Source organism: Acomys minous (genome assembly GCF_964271855.1).
Source record: "Acomys minous genome assembly, chromosome: 14".
Lineage (NCBI taxonomy): Eukaryota > Metazoa > Chordata > Mammalia > Rodentia > Muridae > Acomys > Acomys minous.
Genome location: NC_140496.1, coordinates 86,284,575 through 86,293,687, shown reverse-complemented (window position 1 = coordinate 86,293,687; position 9,113 = coordinate 86,284,575). Strand labels below are relative to the sequence as shown.

General features: G+C 40.9%; 1 long non-coding RNA gene across 1 annotated transcript; it reads left to right on the top strand.

Moving 5' to 3' along the window:
* The first annotated feature begins 753 nt into the window (after positions 1-753).
* On the top strand, positions 754-4,425 carry LOC311582925. Its single transcript, XR_014774315.1, has 3 exons — positions 754-824; positions 2,763-2,839; positions 4,368-4,425. It is a non-coding gene; the product is annotated as an uncharacterized lncRNA (long non-coding RNA).
* Positions 4,426-9,113: the final 4,688 nt, after the last annotated feature.

Sequence of the window (9,113 nt, the reverse complement as noted above, 5' to 3'; positions counted from 1 at the left end):
TTTCCAAACTGGGGAGAAGGAAATAGGGGAAGGAGGAAGTGGGAACTGCACTGCTTTTTAGTGAGACCCAACTACTGCTCTTACTTTGAGAGAAAGGTAGGAACGGAGAAGGGATGTAGAAGAGCATCAAATGCACAGCCAATGAGTTGGAGTGAGCTCACAGAAAAGCTGCAGAACGGAGTTGGTCTACCTGCAAATGCAGTGATTTAGCCGGCACTTGGTTCTCACGCAGAGAGGGTCACTGCACATAAAAAGATCTAAAGACTTTCTGCCTGCACAAGAGAAGTATTTACAAATACAAACCTGGCTGATTAACCTTCCTCCCAGACTTCAACAGCTGTCATTCTATTTCTTTTTAAAGTCAAGTAGTATAGAGGTAACGAAGTGATTTTATTTTTATTTTTACTTAATAGCAAAAGTCATTGTGTGAAATTCATTTGTGTGTGGAACGCCAGGCTAAAGCTAATAGTGGTGTTTCCTCATCTTTCCAAGTAAAAGCTAGTTTCCCCCATAGCTGAAAATATATACCGCACACACTGATCTACACTTTGTAATTTGTTCTTTCTTCTTTTGAAGTTCTTTATTAGCTGTGCCCTCTACCACCGGATCACTACTGAGACCGATGCTAATGGGTGTGAATTTACCCTGGTGCCAGCTTGTCTTAACCTTTGTTAAATGTGTGCCAACTGTTTCACAATGAACCTTTACTTTCTCTTTTATGACCGGCTGTAAAAACAGTGCTGAGCGCCAGTGAGTGGAGTTGGCTTGTGTATTTGGTCCACAATCTCCAAAGTCCTTACCCCAGCCACAGGGGATGTTGCCAGGTAATCCTCACTTCTCTATGCTCATTGCGCACCCCAAATACACACCACCAGAGTGTTCTCTCACTCTCCAGAAACCCAGACCTGGTCAGGGACCTAGCGGAACCATTTACTTCCTTCACTTTTATCCTTGCCCCGCCTCCCCCAAGAGAAAATGAGTCCCCCAAAGGGAGCACCCATTAGTTACTTTTCCTCTGTCACATGTGTGGTGACAGAAAGTTGATATTTTTTATAAAAATTGCAAAATATGATTTGACTTCATATAAAATACTCTATTATTGCAGAGTGGTTAGAAGTGGGCCTCCTTTTCATCCAATGCCACAGCGGTCTAAACTGACAGGTGAAAACCCAATAGTTGTACAATTAATTTTCTTGTGGGAAACATTGATTTCATTCTGTTTGTAACTTGACTAAAGTGTGTGTATGTGCAGGTATGTATATGTGAGTGTATCTGTATTTGTGTGGGTATGTTTGTGCACGTGTGTGCAGTGTGTGTTAGAATTAACCACAGAATATGCACTTTCTTGTCAGTAGAAAAAGAATGTGATCAGAGCCTAACTCCAGCATGATGAAGCCTAAAGTGACTTGTGCAGACAACACACGTATTTAAAGAGGAAAACCAGGAAATAGATCCAAGCAGACAATGCTTGAAAATACTAAATGCAGTGTGTGAATTTGTTTCATTGGCTAAGGAGACAAAATATGAGGAAAAGAAATAAACCAGCTCAGGGCGTGGTGTCACATACCTGTAATCCCAGCACTCAGGGAGGCAGAGGCAGGTGGATCTGTGAGTTTGCAGCCAGTCTGGTCTACAGAGTGAGTCCAGGACATCCAGGGCTACACAGAGAAACCCTGTCTCAAAAAACCAAAATGAAAACAAACAAACCAGCATTTTAGGGGAAAAAGTGATTTTGGACATCTGCAGCAAATCATGATAGGTTTAAACCTCACTTCTTCTCAATAGACACTTTCTGGAAGATGTCCACATTGGATCTTTTTGAAGGAAACTAACTGCAAATAAAGTCTATCATGTTCAGAGTTAGAGTCTGAGGACCTTTTCTTAGAGCATGGAAAAGTTTTCTGCATGACACATGTGAGCACAGATATCATTAGGTTTCTCTAGGTCAGGAAGCATACTATATCATCTGAATGGGGCCAAGATTTATTTACTGGAGAGACGTGTAAACAAATACGGCACAATCCAGAAACAGCACACACACCTTTTTCATGATAGCACAATGGAGAAGCCACCCAAGCAGGCTGGCCTGCCCATGCTGTCCACTTGGTCTCCTCCTGTGTTCTCTTGCACAAAGTCTGCAGTGAGAATCTTCTCTGTTTATTCTAAGAGTATGGCTGCCATGGACGTGGGAGGTGAAGGCCATTTGTTCACATCTGTGTAACACCATCAAGCAGCAAAGGGCAAAGTGTGTGCTCTCTCACCAGGAAGACATCTTTGCTACTTCACACTTGGGAGCAAGCTAAGTGTCTTGAAGCCAGTGAGAGAAAGCATCAGGGTGGGGCACTTGGGCCTCAACACGGATGCTGCCGAATTACTCTTCCCATGTTGATGTGTTTGTGGCCAAGTTGTCCACCAACTCTGAACTCAGCCAGGCCAATTCACACTGGTTTTGTGGGGAAGGAAAGTAAAAAACAAAAACAACAACAACAACAACAACAACAAAAAACCAATATTGGTGGCCCCAAGGAAAGGCATGACAAAGGCTCTGGTTTCGTAATCTATGAAATGCTGAGAGTAGCTTCCAGAATCTCAAAGGAAACCACACTCCCTAAAGGTTTGCAGGGAAAGGCCTTTATGTTGGTACTGTTTTCTTTCTTAAACATTACCCTTCACCACAGCCACATAGCATTTCAGGGTCCCTCTCAAACACCTCACCCCCCATGGTTGGAATTGCCTTTGGACTGATTTGACGTATGTTACAGCACTGTGACTTTTCTTGATGAAGAGACTCAGGGGAGCCTGGAACAAGAAGGGAAGGAACACTGATTTGGGAGAACAGGTACAGTATAAACCAGATTGCATAATGGATTTACAGGTAGGAATATTTTTCTCTTACTGTCTTATTCTTCTCAGAATTCCAAGTGTCTGGGATGCTTTTGAAATGTAGTTAGTATTCAATAAATGTTTTCTGAATGAATGAATGAATGAATGAATGAATCAAAGAATAAAAAAGGCTAAGGTTAAATAAACATAGGGGTCAATTTCTATTTTGTATCTAGAAATGAATTTATTTTTGCAAGTTTGAATTTGTCTTTATATCTTTAAGTAGAATGCTGAAGCCTGTTGTTATTGAATCTGTAAATGCCACCAAATTTGTAGCAAGTAAGAGTTAAGAGGCTCTTAGGATTATGGTTTAAAAGAAAACATTTTAGTTTTGATATCCAGAGAACAGTATTACGGGCATACTTTTCTCATAAGTAAAATCTCACCAACTCATGGTGCCCCTCCCCCCAAAAGAATGGTATTTTCAGGTACTGAAGACATAACTGTGCTTAAGAACTACCTTTTTCCATAGCCTACACTTCAGAACAATGGCTCTTAGACTATAGTGTGCACCAGAATTTCTTAGAAGGCTTTTTGAAACCCAGTTTGCTAGGCCTCACCTCCTGTATATCTGTGAGTCAAGAGGTTCACAGACGGCATGGGTACCCAGGTGATGCCGCTGGTCCACAGACTCCACTTTGAGAATCACTCTCCTAGGACATAGTTTCTTGAGATAAACATGACTTTTATTGTTTAAGCTACTCCTTCCCAAATGCCCTTTGAATGAACGACGCTGGGCCTAAGAGTCACTGTATTCAGATATAACCACTAAGCCTTGTAAAACCCGAGGAGGCAGGTACTATTATCATAAGTGGGAAGACTCAGCTCTTAGATCCAGGCAGTGTGGCCTCAGACTCTTAACCACAAAATTAGACCGACTTTTAAGAAAAATGTCTGACTGAACTAGGTCCTCTGAGCCATGTGGTTTTGGAACTGAAGTTCAGAAAAATAACTGAATGGCTTTGAGAGGCATGTCTCATTGATCAGAAGAGCAAGCGGTGGGATCTAGAGGCGGGTTTGCTCTTGAGGAGCTTCCTGCCCACCTCTTTACTGTGGCTCAAGGCAGAAGCATAGAAGCAAATGGCAAACAACCTGGAGGCTCCTTCATTGGAAAGGAATTAGTGGATATATTTCCTAGATAAAGGAATACCTAATCGGTAGATGAAATACAGCTGCACAAGACAGAGTAGCACCAAGGTGTATTGGGGGAATGTTTTAAACGGTTAAAGAAGTTGTTTACATATGCATAAATTCCCCTAGGGGACATACACTGAATCACTCATGGTTGTGGTGATGGGGGAAGGACTGTATGGCTAGGGGGGATAAAAGGAAAGCTGTTCCTTCTTTTTTCCTTCCATAGTTTTTCACTTTTGAAAAGTAAATAATTAACACTCGAGTGCTGGTGCTAGGTTTACTGGGACCATCCTTATTTGATTACATGGGGAGACTTTTTCATCTTGGGTTTCCTTTGCAATCATTCCTAGGATCTTGGAGGCTCCTTCTGCTGACCTACTGTGGAATCTACCATTTCGCAGAGAGCTACACATCAGGTTTGTGTAGCGTTATCATAGGACGCACGGTTAAAATGGTGTCCCAGTGATTTTACACTTACTTTTGCCTCCCGTGGAGGTGACCACGATTTGGAGGCAATGAAAAGGGTGATTTCTCTTAGGGAACAAAAGCGACTTTAGTCATAATGGCATCCTACATTAATAGAGAACTTTATAGTTTATAAAAATCTGTTCACATGCATGAGGTCATACAGCCCTCACAACAGCTCTGCGAGGTAGCTATTATCTTTGCCATTTAATGGATGAGGAGACTGAGGCTGAAAGAGCTCTAGTGATTGGTACGAGGTCACAGGCTATTCGACACTTAAGCCGGGACTGGTACCCAAATATTCTACCTCTAAAGCCCACAAAGTTTTCCCCTAGTCTTTTTAGAAGTTATAAAAGGACATTACAAGATGGGAAAAGATCAACATGTCCACAAGGTCATGTCTGAAACAGCAACGACAAGAATATTGCCCCCTGCCCCCCCCACTCCTTGCTATGTCCATGTGCCTACAGCTCTTATTACCTAGTTGCAATCCCAATACATGTGCTGTCCCGACCCCTGTTTCCCCCACTCTGTTCAGCTGTCCTGAAGCATTTTCCAAGTTGCAACACAGTTTCCATAATTAGCAAGTTAATTGGTTTATATTTCTTTAAGAACTTTTTTACATCTGCTACTGTTTAGCATGGACTCACTTGAGTCACTCATCCATTTAAGAAATAATAGCTGAGACTCCTCTTACTATGGGCAGGGCCTTAAGCCAAAGGCTGAGGACCTGCCAGTGATGGACAGCGACCCTGAATGGCCTGTGGCGAGGAGGCAATACTTGGGGAGCTAAGCAAACCTTCCAAGGGGAGACCTGTGCACAGTTGCCCAAGTCATTCCTAAAAAATGGTAGCATGAATACAAAGTCCCCATATTCTTTCCTTAAATATTTTTAAAATACAAGGCAAAAACTAGGTGTGGTGACTCGGGCCTCTAATACCTGGGTAACTAAACGAAATCCTATCTCAAGACAGAAGGTAGAAAGCTCCGTAATTGAGCGATTGCCTAGCATGATAAGGCCTTGGGCTCAATCCTCAATACTATTGCAGGTTTTGGCTTATGGTGTTTGCATCCTTCTACACAGCTACCAGAAACATTATGTATATGGTGTCCTTAGAGCTTCACCAACACTTGGCACTTTTGTTGAAAAGAATATGAATTTTATAGTTAGAAAATGATATCCCGTTGTAGTTGCATTTTTGCAGGCCTTCATTTAGTATGTAATGATATTAATACTTTACATAGGCTTATTTGTTCATTGCATTTATTTTTAAAATTATTCTTGGAAAATGTATATGATATAGTTCCATAGCATTCTTTCCTGTCCCTCAACGCCTATCAGATCCCCCCCCTCTTCCTACTATAGCCAACTTCATGTTCTTTCTTTCTCTTAAAATGAAAACAAAAACAAAAGAAAAGAGCCACTGAAAGACGTGGAGTCTGAGTTACATTGGCCAGCTAGTCCTGAGCGTGGGGCCTACTCTGCTGTGTGAGTGATCTAACCTGGCTGATTTCCCTTTCCCACATGCCATTAGCTTCTTGGCTAGAGATGGGGCTTTGTGCCCCTTTCTCCTTCTTCCTGCTGGGATTTTTTTTTTTTTTTTTTTTTTTTTTTTTTTTTTTTTTTTGCCTAGCTTGAGTTTGCAGGTTTTGGAGGGTAATGGGCATGCTCTACTTTTCATTGTATTTGCACCTGTCCAATTTGACCAGAGCCTCTTGTTGAAGATGCTATCTTCTCCAGTGTGTGTTTTGGCCTCTGTCAAAAACTGGGTGTCTGTAAGTCTGCCTTTCTTTTTGTGGGACTGTTTGTTATTTTGTTTTCTTGAGGGGATTGTTTGTTTGTTTGTTTCCCCTTTGCCTAATCACACTTTTTTTTTTTTTTTTTTGGTTTTTCGAGACAGGGTTTCTCTGTGTAGTCTTGGCTGTCCTAGACTCGCTTTGTAGTCCAGGCTGGCCTCGAACTCACAGCGATCTGCCTATCTCTGCCTCCCGAGTGCTGGGATTAAAGGCGTGCGCCACCACGCCCGGCAAATCACACTTTAAAGTCTTGATATTTTCTCACTCTTCACGTATTTCAGTATTATTTCAATATCATTCAAAAATGGATTTGAACTGCATTTTTATATTCTCAAGACGGCACGGGTAGCAGTCTGTCAGTGCCACTGGAATTTCATTTTTTTCCCCCTCTTTATTTTCCTTTTTATAGTTTCTTCAAAAGAAAGCTGCCATTCTACTAGGTAATTTTATTTTCCTTCTCCAACCTATTAAGTTACCATCCTCTTAATATTTGATCATCAAATCCTCCATTATGCTAGGTTTTTCTGCTTGTATTTTTTTAAAGATTTATTTATTTATTTATATATTATACAGTGTTCTGCCTGCATGTATGTCTGTACTCCAGAAGAGGGCACCAGATCTCATCATAGATGGTTGTGAGCCACCACGTGATTGCTGGGAACTGAACTCAGGACCTTTGGAAGAGCCATCTCTCTAGCCCCTGATTGTATTTTTTTCCCTTCAATTCTGAACAGATTTTGAACTTGTTTGAATTTTGGATGAAACATAGATGGAAGTTTGTCTCTCACTCCCAATGTCTATCCAGATCATGGCATCCATATAAAATACCATACTAGTACACAAAAAGGGTTTTATATTGTTCCAACAATGCGTATGCCTGGTTTAAAATCAAATTCTCACTCCATAGCCCATGCTGGCTCTGGGCCTGTGATCCTCCTGCCTCAGGTGTCAAGGTGCTGGATTACAGCTGTGTGCTACAGCTTGAATGTTGACTTGCCACCGTTGAGTTTTCAATTATCTACATCTTTCCAACCAAAGCAGTCTCCTTTCAAAACAGTCTCTTTCAAAATATTGCATAGAGTTGAACCCACATGTTTTTTCAGTTGAAATGTGTTTTAATTTTGTTGGACGCTAGAATGACTTGCTGGGTTTTTGGCTGACTTTATATATTGAGGGCATACTTTATTTTGGTGAAGAGTCAGATAACATTTATGTATCTAAAATTTTCATTTAGGTGAAGAAATATTTCTCCTGCCAAACTAATATATCATCTTTCAATGTCTAAGGCAGTGGTTCTCAACTCTCCTGAGGCTGAGAACCTTAAATATGGTTCTAAACGTTGTGCTGACCCTCAACTATCACATGATTTTTGTTGCTACTTTATAACCGTAATTTTGCTACTGTTATGATCATAATGTAAATACATGATATGCAGGATATCTGATACATGACCCCTGTGGGGGTCGCAACCCACAGGATGAGAACTGCTGGTCTAAGTAATGTCCTTCTCTTGCTAACTCTGTGTTTTCATTTTTGTAGTTATCCAAGAAAAACTTAATTAGATGGTATAATTGGTTATTTCTGGACCATAGAAATGTTATGGAGAGAGAGAGAAGATTGTGAAAGTAATTTTTAAGTGAATTTCTTCTGCTTCTTTATGTATGTAATCATAGGCCCTTTGAAAGGCAATTGGCCTTGTCTGTGGACCACTCATCTGTGGATATGTTCAACTGCAGATTAGAAATATTTTGGGGGAAACCTGCATGTATAGAAATATGTATAGATGTTTGGTCATTATCTTCTAGATAATAAAGTGTAAAAACAATTTACACACATTTAAATTGTGTGAGGAGTTATACATAATCTGGAGATAATTTTAAACACATAGGGAGGTATGTGTTTGTTACAAGCAAATGCTGACTTTTTTTTTTTAATAACACATGTGAAAATTTGATGATTTGGGTCCATAGCTACCAAGGAGCAGTATGGGTTAGAGAAGTCTTCTCAGAGTGCGAGCTGAGTAATCGTCTTCTAGTTTGGTATACCAAAGAAATGCTGATACCAGGACTGGCAGTGGGGCCCACCACAGTGCTGCACCCGCCTCCCCGCCTGCTTCTCATGCAACATAGTTTAGCCTGCTAGGGCAGGCCTGAAGGCACAGGCTGGCTCATTTCTCAGAGTCAACTCCAAAATACCTTGAAATAGAATTACAAAGTTATCTAGGAGACATCAATATGGGGTGATGTTTTAGATAAGAAAAATGGAGTGAGAGTTGCTCAAGGAGAGAAGTGGGTGAAGTTTCATCAAGTTCACCTTGTCATCACTAAGAACAAAGACCTTCGCTTACTCTGTACCTGGGCAAAATACTTCCTACTGGGGTTAGCTTGATGTAAACCCTGCTAAACCTTCTTGTCTGGCTTGGGTGCACGTGACAAGAATGCAGAGGTGGTTTCAATGTTATTTATTGTAACATTCCTTTATGAACCAACAGCTGGACTTCTGGGTAATGAGCCAGAGACTTTTAAAAAAAAGTCACAAACACAAAATGGAAGAATGAAGGAGCAAACCAATGGAAGAAGACAAGAGGTTTTTTTTTTTTTCAGTTCTCAATACGTATGCGACCATAATTCCTGGAAATACCTAGATTCTTGTTTTGTTTGGTGATATTTTGGTTGATTTTTAAGGAAAAGGCTTTCATGCTACCCAGGCTGGTTTTGAACTCACAAAGAAGCTCAGGCTGGTCTTGAACTCACTATCATCTTTCCTTAATCATGGTAGCGTTAGGATTACAGGTGTATGCCACCTTGCCCCGATGAGGTTGCATTTTATTCTAG